Genomic DNA, 13806 nt, shown 5'->3' on the forward strand with positions numbered 1-13806 from the left:
ACATGCAGGGGCAGTGGCACATACCCTGCGGTACACCAAGGTTCATTGAGGCACTTTTATCAACCATGTAGCCTTCCGAGACATGGAAAGGGGCAGCTCACAGGGACATACAGCAAGGGACATACTTGGGTGCAGTGCATGTCTATTCCACGTACTTCATGATAAATGCACTGCCAACTTTGTTTTGGTCATGGTGGTACGCAACTTGCTCTGTAGTCATGGCTTGCCATATGGGTCTGTCTGCTTACCCAGGGAACATTGCATGTTGTGTGAATTGTGACACATTGGTGTTCCATTTGCCACGCACCCACCAGCGCCTGACTTACTGCATTGACTGTGTATGACCCGTCACAGGGGTGATGTTATATATGGGTACGAAGCATCGAGCACTGATTGTCTGTTTGTAGAGTAGTTTGTTGCTATGGGGCATGTTTTGTGTTGTGTTTTTGTGTAATTGGCACATACAGGTTGTTGACTGTGTCTCTCTTTGCAGCATTGCAGTGCTCCTGTAACCGGCCCTGAGAGTGCGCAGGCAGGAGGCCAGCACTCAAAACCAGAGCTAAGTGTCTTGTTGTTTTCCTTACAAACTGCCCTGCATAGGCTTGCTGGGGAGTGTACTAATGCAAGGATGTATGTGTGGTCCTATTTGGTATGTTTTTTTCCCTAATCACCCGTGATCCTATGCAATTTTGAAACCTGTACCCTCTACCCGGTGTTCCTGCTTCCCGTGCCTATCCAAGCAACGTTCCCTGACCCTCTTTCCCCACTGGGGTTGCGGATGCCTGTGTAAGCCCCGAACTTGCAGGCGCCAAAACCCTAGAGGGGGTGGTTGGTTCGTACCACTCCTGAGCCTGGACTACAGAAGGCCATGACAATGATGTCTAAGTTTGTTTGGATTGTGTATGTGTTCATGCAGGTTGTACATTTTCGTGCATTCCCTAGTTTCATGTGTCATTCCTCCTCCCCTCACCTGCCACTCATTCCAGTCATCCAGTGTGTCTACACCTGTCCCGACTGCATATCCCTGAACCTCATTCCCCACCATGATCTCAGGGGCCTGTGTGAGTTTGACCTTGCAGGCACCCGGGACATGGTGTGGGTGGTTGTTTCATGAGACTCCCGCGCCTGTACAGGGGACCTGTGACAGTACACATCCATTTATGGTGCATCATCCTATGTCATGTACCACACATGTCTCACATCCTGTCGTGACATTGTTCTGCTGTGCTACCTTGGTTGTTGCATCATTGTGGTAGTACTTGGCGTTTGTGAGGTACTGCTACGTCAAGTCATCTACTGGAGGGTGTTTGGGTTCGTTTTCATGCCTTGGATTTTGTGATTTTGGAAATGAGTGTGGATTCTGAGGGTTCAGGCATCTTTTTACACAAAAGGTGGGAGATGGACACGAAGGGTAAAGGTGATTCTGTGGCCAGGTGGAAATGAGGGTTGGAGGCTCCATGACCCAGGTGCAGTTGTTCAGTGGGTCATGGTCATTTGCGAGGGAGGGGTGGGTTGTTGTTGATAGTTGCATTGCCCTGCAGTGTGATGGGAACTCTGACATTGTAATGTTGTTGTCCTATGTACATGTTGTGTTCTGCTGATCAATGCCTGTTCATGTGTTGTGTTTTCCTTTCAGGTGCGAGGGGATAGTTGTGGTTTGACATGCTGGGGTGTACACATGGTGGATGTTCACATGTGATGTGTAGGGAACACTGATGGTCACTTGAGTGCACATGCATATGTGGAGTGCATGTCCCTGCAGAACCACACACTTGCACTCGGATGCACTCCATGTACTCCCACCCTTGCATATCCACGTGTACACTGTTTGCCTTCTGGTGCCCACTGTGTCCCGGCAGCACATGTTCTGTGACCGATTATGGTTCCAGTACATGCCTAATTTGATGTTTGATGTAGTCTGTCACTTAGATATGATGCTCAGGGTGTGCATCACATGCAATGGCTGTTCACTGTGCTGTGCGCTGAGCAGTGTGATGCAGGAGTAGGACACTGCACACATGAGCTGCAGTGTTGATTTTGCAATGCATAATGTGCATATAGACAGGCATTCATTGTGATGTTACGTCTACGACTGTTGCAATGCATTTGGAAACGACTTATTTTGGGTGGGACATTTTGTTGGTCTGTCATTTCATCTGATTCCAGGTCAGGCATCATTGTCCGATGCCACTGTACATTTAGGACATGGCAATGTGTACCTTATCGTTACTGCGTCGGTGTATGGGTGTTGCTTGCCATGTCATGTTGATGTTTGGGAGGGTTTGACTGACATGACAGTGATGGCCATGGCCTGTTTTGCAGGTGTGTGTGATGCACACCTTGCATGTCCAGGTCATCCGCTTCTCAGAGCAACTAGCTGGGGGTAGGTTTCTCTCCGCAGCAGGGCCCTCCCCCTGGAACAGACTTCCTGCCTGACTTGAACTTGAGGGGAACCATCTCCAGTTCTGGAAGCACCTCAAGACCTTCCTCTTTGCTTCTGCTTGCTCTCTGCCTCTCCCTTGCAGAATTCTTCACTGGAACTGCACAGGAGCTGCTACTGGGACACTCTCACCAACCTCGGTCCCTGGCCCAGCCACTGTCCACTTGCACTGCCACCCTGGCAACCCCTGCACTGCAGTACTGTCTCTCTATCCCTACAGCCCTCCCTTCCCAGCACTTGTCTGCACTTACCTTTGCAGTTGCCACCAGGCGACCTATGTATTATTTTTTTGGCCTACTTCCCCTGTACTGGACTCCCCCCCACCCTTCCCCTTGCACTTTTCCCTTCCCCCTACCCCTGCACTTGCACAATCTCAATGACACCTGGCCTAGTAGTACCGTTCTCTGTGTTCCCTTGTTCCCCCCCCCCTGCCTCATTGCGCCTTGGAATACTTGTGTATGGCCCATGTCATGTCACATGTCATATGTGTGCATTTTGGTTGCACAGGATAGCTTGTGTTTAAGTAGCTAGGGATGCAGACGATGTGGCACTTCCATGGCAACTATCTCAGGGTGGTAGGGTTGTGACAGTTGACTGTCACTTTGTCATCATCGATTGTCACCTGGTATGTGCCAGGCCTGTGTGCACTCCGCAGGGGTGGGAGTTTAGGTGAAAAATGTGGCCACAAGCTGGGTCCGGGCTTCCTCGCCACGTGCCCTGTCCCCTCCCATGGGCAGCGCCTGTGCCTGTGGTTGGGGATGTGGGGGCACCACCATGTCCACCAGGACGCCCTGCCGTGTTGCAACATTGTGCAGGACACATGCTGCCACAATGATCCTGCACACTACTGGTGGTGCATAGAGTAGTTGCCCACCAGAGCGGTCAAGGGAGCGGAAACGTGACTTGAGCACTCCGAATGTGCGCTCCACTATGCCCCTGGTTGCAATATGGGCGGCGTTGTATCTTACCTGGAGTGGTGTGGTGGGGTTCCGGATTGGCGTCATCATGTGGTTGCTCAGAGGGTAGGCACTGTCCCCTGGGGAGGTGATAATAATTGAGATTATTAGGGTTGGGATATTTGTCTGTGTGTGACTTGCATGCATGTGCAAGGACATTTGTACTGACCTAGGAGCCATGTGTCGCCATGCTGCCCAGCTTCCAGGGCCCGGCTCAGGGCAGACATTCTGTATATGAAACTGTCATGGGTGGAGCCAGGGTAGTTTGCATAGACAGAGGTGATGATTCCCTTTGCATCGCATACCACCTGTACATTGATGGAATGCCAGTGCTTGCGGTTTCGGTAGATGTGCTCAGTGGCCCTAGGTGGACGTAGGGCCACATGGGTGCAATCTATGGCACCGAGCACTTTGGGGAAGTGTGCCACCCTGAAAAAATCCAGGACAACGGCCTGCCTTTCTGCGGGTGTTCTGGGCATGTATATGTGCCTGCGGACTGAGGGGCGCGCTGTCATGATTGCCAGTACCTGGTGTAGGCAGCGTGACTGCGTGGCCTGTGAGACCCCCCCCACTATGGCAGTGGTCCGCTGAAACGACCCAGTGGCCAAAAAATGCAAGACATTGAGCAGCTTCTCCAAGGGGCTCAATGCTTGGGAGCAAAGGGTGGGGGATGTGAGGTCATCTTCCCACTCCCTGACCAGGTCTAGGATGATATGGGGTGGAAACCTATACCTGCCGTAGACCTGGTCGTCAGGCATCCCAAAAAGGCTTGTCCGTGGTGCAAAAATGCGTGCCCTGGCTATTCTCCTCCTCCTGCGGTGTCCCACGATCAGTGCAGCAACAAATGGGGCATTCATCGTCGCTGTATATACGCGTTTGTTGTTTGCGCGCACTTTTATGCTGTCCGCGGGACGCCTCCGTGTGGGCGGACTCGTTGACGCCTGTGCACGTCTTTTGCCGTGCACGGGTTTCCCGTATTCGGGTGTCATCGCGTGTGATCGGAGGGGAGCGAGCGTACACGCGATTGGCCTGGGTACGTGTGTTTCCGGGTGCGCGGGTATTTCCACACGTGATTAGCCTGGGTACGTGTGTTTCCGGGTGCGCGGGTAGTTCCACACGCGATTAGCCTGGATACGTGTGTTCCGGGGTGCCGTGAACTTTCACACGCGATTGGTTGAAATCCACGTGTGTTCTGTCATCACGTGCAATGAGGGATACACCCTCGCACGTCACGTCACAGACGCGCTCACGCGCAGAGGGCCTTCGGTCCAATGAAAATGCGTATGCGTGCAGACGCGCTTACGCGCTAAGGGCCTTTCCTCGAATTACACGCTGACGTGCAGATTTTTCACGTGCCAAATCACTCCGTATCAAGCTGGCCACGCGAAAACACACGGAGGACCACGCTCCTGCCCAGAAGGCCGAATCACTGCCCCCCAGTGCCCCGAGCAGCCTCCCACGTGCCATCTGCTGCTGCCTGCCTGCCTGCTGCCACCGTGCCCTGCCATTTGGTGCCTGCACATCAGCCATCTGCAGGGGTCCAGTTGCTGTGTCCACCCCTGCTGGAACAGTAGACTCCCGACTGGGATACCATCGCTCCACAGCCCAGCCCCAGGACCCAGTTGCCCACCCACGCCTGCCTCGGGGGTCGCCATGTCGGGGCAAGCACCATCTGAGACCAGTGGCGACCCCCAGCCAGAGAGGCAGAGGGCCACCAGCTTCAGTGAGAAGGAAGTTGGTGTCCTGGTGGAGCATGTCCTGGGGCATTATGATGCCCTCTTCGGAAGACCACGCGCCAACAAGGAAGGACGGGAGAGGATCTGGGACGATGTAGTGGTTGCCATCAACGCGGAGGGGGTGGCAACCCGCGACATCAAGCACATCAAGAAGCGCTGGGAGGACTTGAGGTCCAGGACCCTCAATAAGGCCCGGCGCCTCGCGGAGGGGGGCCGGGCCCGGCTGAGTGACATCCAGATGAGGGTCCTGGAACGCGTAGACCCAGCGCTCCACGCCCAGATCCTTCGGAGGCAGACCCATCTGGAGTTGAGCGGTAAGTGGCCAAGCATTGCTGTGTGAGACAGGGCATGTTGCAGTGTGCTGGTTGTCTGATACCTGCCTGTATGTGTGACATAGGCCATGTACGTATGTGTGTGTGCAGGGACATCATGGTCAGGCATGTGAGTACAGTGATGTGTGAACCACATGGTTGGTGCATGTGTTCTATAGCAACATGGGGGGCTCTGTGCGGAATGGACACATGGAAGCATGGCAGTCTCTGTTCCTGGACATGGGTGGGGGTGAGGGATGGGTGCTGGTCCCATGTACACGTATGGTGTCCATGTGTGTGTGTCTGACCTGCGTGTCTGTGACTTGTAAATGCCATGGATGCATGACACATGTCTGTGACAATGTTCAGATTCACTGATGCAGCCTAGTCATCCTTGTATCCACTGCGTCTGTGGTGTACGAGGCCAGATGGATGGAACTACGGTGAGGTGTGTGCATATGATGGCAAGACCCATGATGCATGTGAGTTTAAAACCAACATTGTATGAATCATGAGTCCCTTGGTCATGTATGCCAATGTCCATGGCATGCGCCATGCCTGTTACTGTATGTGTTTTGCCTGCATTGACCCATGTGTTGTGGAGGGACATGATGGAAGTGATGTATGACAGTGCCACTCATCTGCTATTGCTGCCTGTCTAGGGGACCATTGTACAGTACCCTGATGCTTGTGTTCTATGTCTCCCTCTACACAGTGGCAAGTGAAGAAGAGCGCGGAGAAGGTGCTGTGGAGCAGAGCGGCGGGGATGCCGCCACGGCTGCAGCGGAAGGGGTGGGTGAGCCCCCACAGGGGCTTGCAATGGCGGAAGACGGCATGGAGACATCCAGGTTGGTGGTTTCCACAGAGGGGGAGGAGGCCGCTACTGAGCCATACATAGGGCCTGGTGGGGGCATCCCCGCTGGTGCAAGTGGTGCAGTCCAGGGCCAGGGGCAGGAGGCAGCACAGGTCGCCGTGGAGGGGCCTGTGCATGTCACTGTCCCTGACACTGTGACTGCACCACCATGCACCAGCAGGGATGCCCCATCCCAGGCCCGTCCGCAGGTAGGGGAGATGTCCATGTCATCTGACACTCCTCTACCTGCGGACGAGGGGACCCCTGGCCGTGTGGAGAGGGTCCTGATTGGTGTCGCGTTGCGCACGGCTGGCATTCGTGATGAGGTGCATGCTTCCCGGGAGGAGCATGCACATCATCACGAAGAGCACCGTGCGTACGTGAACCATTTGGGAGCCGTCATGGTCGGGGGTTTCCTACATGTGTGTGGCCTTCTGGCGACCCTCTCCTCCTCTGTGGAGGCCATGCGCCAGTCGTGCTCCATGCCGTCTTCCGGCCCAGATGCCACCAGGGCCCCCTGTGGACCTGCCCAGACCAACGCAGCCAGCTCGGTGGGGACCCCATCCCTGCCACAGTCGGGAGTCGAAGGTCCAGCAGGGGTGGACACACCAGCAACTGTCCCCCTGCAGATGGAGGATGTGCCGGCATCATCTGGCAGGGCACATGCACGACGGCATCGGTGGATTCCATCAGCCTGGATGCCGTCGTGCTGGCAGAGGCAGTGGCGTCGGAGGCAGCAGCAGGCTCGACGTGGGAGGCATCATGGCTCGGGGCCATCAAGATCAGAGGGGCAGGAATCGGCCGGAGGGCAGGAGGACCCTGGGATGGCAGTGTCTTCCGTGTGGGAGCAGTTGGTCCAGCGGATAGGTGCGGAGCGGCAGCGGGCGGAAGAGGAGCGGCTCACCATGGTCAGGGCGGAGTTCTCCATGCGTCGGGCGTTGAGGCGGGCTGAGTGCCTCGAGGAAGCTCGCAGGGAGTTTGAGGTGAACACGGGGTTGTCCCTGCGAGACCTCGGGGCCAGGACAGAGTCCCGCCTCCGGGACATCGACATGGAGTTCGATGATGCCCTGGCCGGCAACATCACAGAGTGAGCCGCAGGACTTGCCCGCTGCCATTGTATATAGTTCTTTAGTTAGTTAGTGTTAGGTTTCCTTTATTTTTTAAGTTTTTTTCGGACCGCTCGGACAATGGCCACTTTTCTGTATATATTTTTTTTATTAGTTAGTAGTAGTAGGTTTCATTTATGGTGTTGGGCTCATGGACCCTGGGATATTCTTGTGCATAGTTTGATGTTTGAAAAACATTTGTTGGATTTATATTTGTGTTCACCATGAGGCAATGGTTTTTCCTTATTTGTTCCCCCCATTATTTTGCTTTGGACTACATTAGTTTTTGGATTCCTTTGTTTTTTTATTTTTTCTATTAGTTCTCGGACATGGACCATTTGTTTTGTCATCCCCATTGTTGTGTGTTTTATTTCTTTACTTCATTTTCATCTTTAATACATATATTTATTACTTACATTTGTGGTATTTTCTCATTGGTTTCATGCATGTCATGATATGGGTTTTGACATTCACTTGCACCCATTGTGTATGTGTGTGTGACGGACATGTGTTCATTTACATACTTGCCATTGGAGTTGTATCATGTAATTGCATCTACTATGTGGGTGGATGCAATCCTTGGCTGGGTGTTTGTGCTGGGTATGCTGCCCATTACTGCCATGATTGCGTTTCGTCAGGACCTGGGGGCAGGGGGACATGAGTGGGGGCCTGCTGGGGGGTGGGGGTGCAAGGGGACATGAGTGGGACATGGTTGGGGGCCTGCTGGCAGGTGCCCCACAGTGCTGGGGGGTGGGGGTGGTGGGGAACATGAGTGGGACATGGTTGGGGGCCTGCTGGCAGGTGCCCCACAGTGCTGGGGGGTGGGGGTGCAAGGGCACATGAGTGGGGGCCTGCTGGCAGGTGCCCCACAGTGCTGGGGGGTGGGGGTGCAGGGGGACATGAGTGGGGGCCTGCTGGCAGGTGCCCCACAGTGCTGGGGGGTGGGGGTGCAAGGGCACATGAGTGGGGGCCTGCTGGCAGGTGCCCCACAGTGCTGGGGGGTGGGGGTGCAGGGGGACATGAGTGGGGGCCTGCTGGGGGGTGGGGGTGCAAGGGGACATGGTTGGGGGCCTGCTGGCAGGTGCCCCACAGTGCTGGGGGGTGGGGGTGCAAGGGGACATGAGTGGGACATGGCTGGGGGCCTGCTGGCAGGTGCCCCACAGTGCTGGGGGGTGGGGGTGCAAGGGGACATGAGTGGGGGCCTGCTGGCAGGTGCCCCACAGTGCTGGGGGGTGGGGGTGCTGGGAGACATGGGTGGGGGCCTTGTGGAGGCTGCCCCTGGTGACTGGGGGTGGTGGGAGACATGGGTGGGGGCCTTGTGGAGGCTGCCCCTGGTGACTGGGGGGTGCGGGTGGTATGAGACATGGGTGGGGGCCTTGTGGAGGCTGCCCCTGGTGACTGGGGGGTGGGGGTGGTGGGAGACATGGGTGGGGGCCTTGTGGAGGCTGCCCCTGGTGACTGGGGGGTGGGGGTGTTGGGAGACATGGGTGGGGGCCTTGTGGAGGCTGCCCCTGGTGACTGGAGGGGTGGGGGTGGTGGGAGACATGGGTGGGGGCCTGGTGGAGGCTGCCCCTGGTGACTGGGGGTGGGGGTGCAAGGGGACATGAGTGGGGGCCTGCTGGCAGGTGCCCCACAGTGCTGGGGGGTGGGGGTGCTGGGAGACATGGGTGGGGGCCTGGTGGAGGCTGCCCCTGGTGACTGGAGGGGTGGGGGTGGTGGGAGACATGAGTTGGACATGGGTGGGGGCCTGCTGGCAGGTGCCCCACAGTGCTGGGGGGTGGGGGTGGTGGGGAACATGAGTTGGACATGGGTGGGGGCCTGCTGGCAGGTGCCCCACAGTGCTGGGGGTGGGGGTGGTGGGGAACATGAGTTGGACATGGGTGGGGGCCTGCTGGCAGGTGCCCCACAGTGCTGGGGGGTGGGGGTGGTGGGGAACATGGGTTGGACATGGGTGGGGGCCTGCTGGCAGGTGCCCCACAGTGCTGGGGGGTGGGGGTGCAAGGGGACATGAGTGGGGGCCTGCTGGGGGGTGGGGGTGCAAGGGGACATGAGTGGGACATGGTTGGGAGCCTGCTGGCAGGTGCCCCACAGTGCTGGGGGGTGGGGTGCAGGGGGACATGAGTGGGGGCCTGCTGGGGGGTGGGGGTGCAAGGGGACATGGTTGGGGGCCTGCTGGCAGGTGCCCCACAGTGCTGGGGGGTGGGGGTGCAGGGGGACATGAGTGGGGGCCTGCTGGGGGGTGGGGGTGCAAGGGGACATGGTTGGGGGCCTGGAGGCAGGTGCCCCACAGTGCTGGGGGGTGGGGGTGCAAGGGGACATGAGTGGGGGCCTGCTGGGGGGTGGGGGTGCAAGGGGACATGAGTGGGACATGGTTGGGGGCCTGCTGGCAGGTGCCCCACAGTGCTGGGGGGTGGGGGTGCAGGGGGACATGAGTGGGGGCCTGCTGGGGGGTGGGGGTGCAAGGGGACATGGTTGGGGGCCTGCTGGCAGGTGCCCCACAGTGCTGGGGGGTGGGGGTGCAAGGGGACATGAGTGGGACATGGCTGGGGGCCTGCTGGCAGGTGCCCCACAGTGCTGGGGGGTGGGGGTGCAAGGGGACATGAGTGGGGGCCTGCTGGCAGGTGCCCCACAGTGCTGGGGGGTGGGGGTGCTGGGAGACATGGGTGGGGGCCTTGTGGAGGCTGCCCCTGGTGACTGGGGGTGGTGGGAGACATGGGTGGGGGCCTTGTGGAGGCTGCCCCTGGTGACTGGGGGGTGCGGGTGGTATGAGACATGGGTGGGGGCCTTGTGGAGGCTGCCCCTGGTGACTGGGGGGTGGGGGTGGTGGGAGACATGGGTGGGGGCCTTGTGGAGGCTGCCCCTGGTGACTGGGGGGTGGGGGTGTTGGGAGACATGGGTGGGGGCCTTGTGGAGGCTGCCCCTGGTGACTGGAGGGGTGGGGGTGGTGGGAGACATGGGTGGGGGCCTGGTGGAGGCTGCCCCTGGTGACTGGGGGTGGGGGTGCAAGGGGACATGAGTGGGGGCCTGCTGGCAGGTGCCCCACAGTGCTGGGGGGTGGGGGTGCTGGGAGACATGGGTGGGGGCCTGGTGGAGGCTGCCCCTGGTGACTGGAGGGGTGGGGGTGGTGGGAGACATGAGTTGGACATGGGTGGGGGCCTGCTGGCAGGTGCCCCACAGTGCTGGGGGGTGGGGGTGGTGGGGAACATGAGTTGGACATGGGTGGGGGCCTGCTGGCAGGTGCCCCACAGTGCTGGGGGGTGGGGGTGGTGGGGAACATGAGTTGGACATGGGTGGGGGCCTGCTGGCAGGTGCCCCACAGTGCTGGGGGGTGGGGGTGGTGGGGAACATGGGTTGGACATGGGTGGGGGCCTGCTGGCAGGTGCCCCACAGTGCTGGGGGGTGGGGGTGCAAGGGGACATGAGTGGGGGCCTGCTGGGGGGTGGGGGTGCAAGGGGACATGAGTGGGACATGGTTGGGAGCCTGCTGGCAGGTGCCCCACAGTGCTGGGGGGTGGGGTGCAGGGGGACATGAGTGGGGGCCTGCTGGGGGGTGGGGGTGCAAGGGGACATGGTTGGGGGCCTGCTGGCAGGTGCCTCACAGTGCTGGGGGGTGGGGGTGCAGGGGGACATGAGTGGGGGCCTGCTGGGGGGTGGGGGTGCAAGGGGACATGGTTGGGGGCCTGGAGGCAGGTGCCCCACAGTGCTGGGGGGTGGGGGTGCAAGGGGACATGAGTGGGGGCCTGCTGGGGGGTGGGGGTGCAAGGGGACATGAGTGGGACATGGTTGGGGGCCTGCTGGCAGGTGCCCCACAGTGCTGGGGGGTGGGGGTGCAAGGGGACATGAGTGGGGGCCTGCTGGGGGTTGAGGGTGCAAGGGGACATGAGTGGGACATGGTTGGGGGCCTGCTGGGGGGTGGGGGTGCAAGGGGACATGAGTGGGGGCCTGCTGGCAGGTGCCCCACAGTGCTGGGGGGTGGGGGTGCTGGGAGACATGGGTGGGGGTCTTGTGGAGGCTGCCCCTGGTGACTGGGGGTGGTGGGAGACATGGGTGGGGGCCTTGTGGAGGCTGCCCCTGGTGACTGGGGGGTGGGGGTGGTGTGAGACATGGGTGGGGGCCTTGTGGAGGCTTCCCCTGGTGACTGGGGGGTGGGGGTGGTGTGAGACATGGGTGGGGGCCTTGTGGAGGCTGCCCCTGGTGACTGGGGGGTGGGGGTGGTGGGAGACATGGGTGGGGGCCTTGTGGAGGCTGCCCCTGGTGACTGGAGGGGTGGGGGTGGTGGGAGACATGGGTGGGGGCCTGGTGGAGGCTGCCCCTGGTGATTGGGGGTGGGGGTGCTGGGAGACATGGGTGGGGGCCTGGTGGCAGGTGCCCCACAGTGCTGGGGGGTGGGGGTGGTGGGAGACATGGGTGGGCCCTGGTGGAGGCTGCCCCTGGTGACTGGAGGGTTGGGGGTGGTGGGAGACATGGGTGGGGGCTGCCCCTGGTGACTGGAGGGGTGGGGGTGGTGGGAGACATGAGTTGGACATGGGTGGGGGCCTGCTGGCAGGTGCCCCACAGTTCTGGGGGGTGGGGGTGGTGGGGAACATGAGTTGGACATGGGTGGGGGCCTGCTGGCAGGTGCCCCACAGTGCTGGGGGGTGGGGGTGGTGGGGAACATGAGTTGGACATGGGTGGGGGCCTGCTGGCAGGTGCCCCACAGTGCTGGGGGGTGGGGGTGCAAGGGGACATGAGTGGGGGCCTGCTGGCAGGTGCCCCACAGTGCTGGGGGGTGGGGGTGCTGGGAGACATGGGTGGGGGCCTTGTGGAGGCTGCCCTGGTGACTGGGGGTGGTGGGAGACATGGGTGGGGGCCTTGTGGAGGCTGCCCCTGGTGACTGGGGGGTGGGGGTGGTGTGAGACATGGGTGGGGGCCTTGTGGAGGCTGCCCCTGGTGACTGGGGGGTGGGGGTGGTGGGAGACATGGGTGGGGACCTGGTGGAGGCTGCCCCTGGTGACTGGAGGGGTGGGGGTGGTGGGAGACATGAGTTGGACATGGGTGGGGGCCTGCTGGCAGGTGCCCCACAGTGCTGGGGGGTGGGGGTGGTGGGAGACATGGGTGGGGGCCTGGTGGAGGCTGCCCCTGGTGACTGGGGGTGGGGGTGCTGGGAAACATGGGTGGGGGCCTGCTGGCAGGTGCCCCACAGTGCTGGGGGGTGGGGGTGGTGGGAGACATGGGTGGGGGCATTGTGGAGGCTGCCCCTGGTGACTGGGGGTGGGGGTGGTGGGAGACATGGGTGGGGGCCTTGTGGAGGCTGCCCCCGGTGACTGGAGGGGTGGGGGTGGTGGGAGACATGGGTGGGGGCCTTGTGGAGGCTGCCCCTGGTGACTGGGGGTGGTGGGAGACATGGGTGGGGCCTTGTGGAGGCTGCCCCTGGTGACTGGGGGGTGGGGGTGGTGTGTGACATGGGTGGGGGCCTTGTGGAGGCTGCCCCTGGTGACTGGGGGGTGGGGGTGGTGGGAGACATGGGTGGGGACCTGGTGGAGGCTGCCCCTGGTGACTGGAGGGGTGGGGGTGGTGGGAGACATGAGTTGGACATGGGTGGGGGCCTGCTGGCAGGTGCCCCACAGTGCTGGGGGGTGGGGGTGGTGGGAGACATGGGTGGGGGCCTTGTGGAGGCTGCCCCTGGTGACTGGAAGGGTGGGGGTGGTGGGAGACATGGGTGGGGGCCTGGTGGAGGCTGCCCCTGGTGACTGGGGGTGGGGGTGCTGGGAGACATGGGTGGGGGCCTGCTGGCAGGTGCCCCACAGTGCTGGGGGGTGGGGGTGGTGGGAGACATGGGTGGGGGCCTTGTGGAGGCTGCCCCTGGTGACTGGGGGGTGGGGGTGGTGGGAGACATGGGTGGGGGCCTGGTGGAGGCTGCCCCTGGTGACTGGGGGTGGGGGTGCTGGGAGACATGGGTGGGGGCCTGGTGGCAGGTGCCCCACAGTGCTGGGGGGTGGGGGTGCAAGGGGACATGAGTGGGGGCCTGCTGGGGGGTGGGGGTGCAAGGGGACATGAGTGGGACATGGTTGGGGGCCTGCTGGCAGGTGCCCCACAGTGCTGGGGCGTGGGGGTGCAGGGGGACATGAGTGGGGGCCTGCTGGGGGGTGGGGGTGCAAGGGGACATGGTTGGGGGCCTGCTGGCAGGTGCCCCACAGTGCTGGGGGGTGGGGGTGCAAGGGGACATGTGGCTTGGCTGGGGGGCATGCCCATGGTGGATGGGCTGCCTGCGGGACATGACCAGGGGTGCAGGGTAGTCCCCTGTGGTGTGGGCTGCCTGCAGAGGTCGTGGAGGGGGTAGAGGGGAGACCTGGGAGGACCCACACTGGCAATTCACCTCTTCAACTTCCCACACACCCACGTAATACACTGCCCCACTCGCACAGG

This window comes from Ambystoma mexicanum, chromosome 6p, assembly GCF_040938575.1.
Source record: "Ambystoma mexicanum isolate Mex_15411 chromosome 6p, UKY_AmexF1_1, whole genome shotgun sequence".
Taxonomy (NCBI): domain Eukaryota; kingdom Metazoa; phylum Chordata; class Amphibia; order Caudata; family Ambystomatidae; genus Ambystoma; species Ambystoma mexicanum.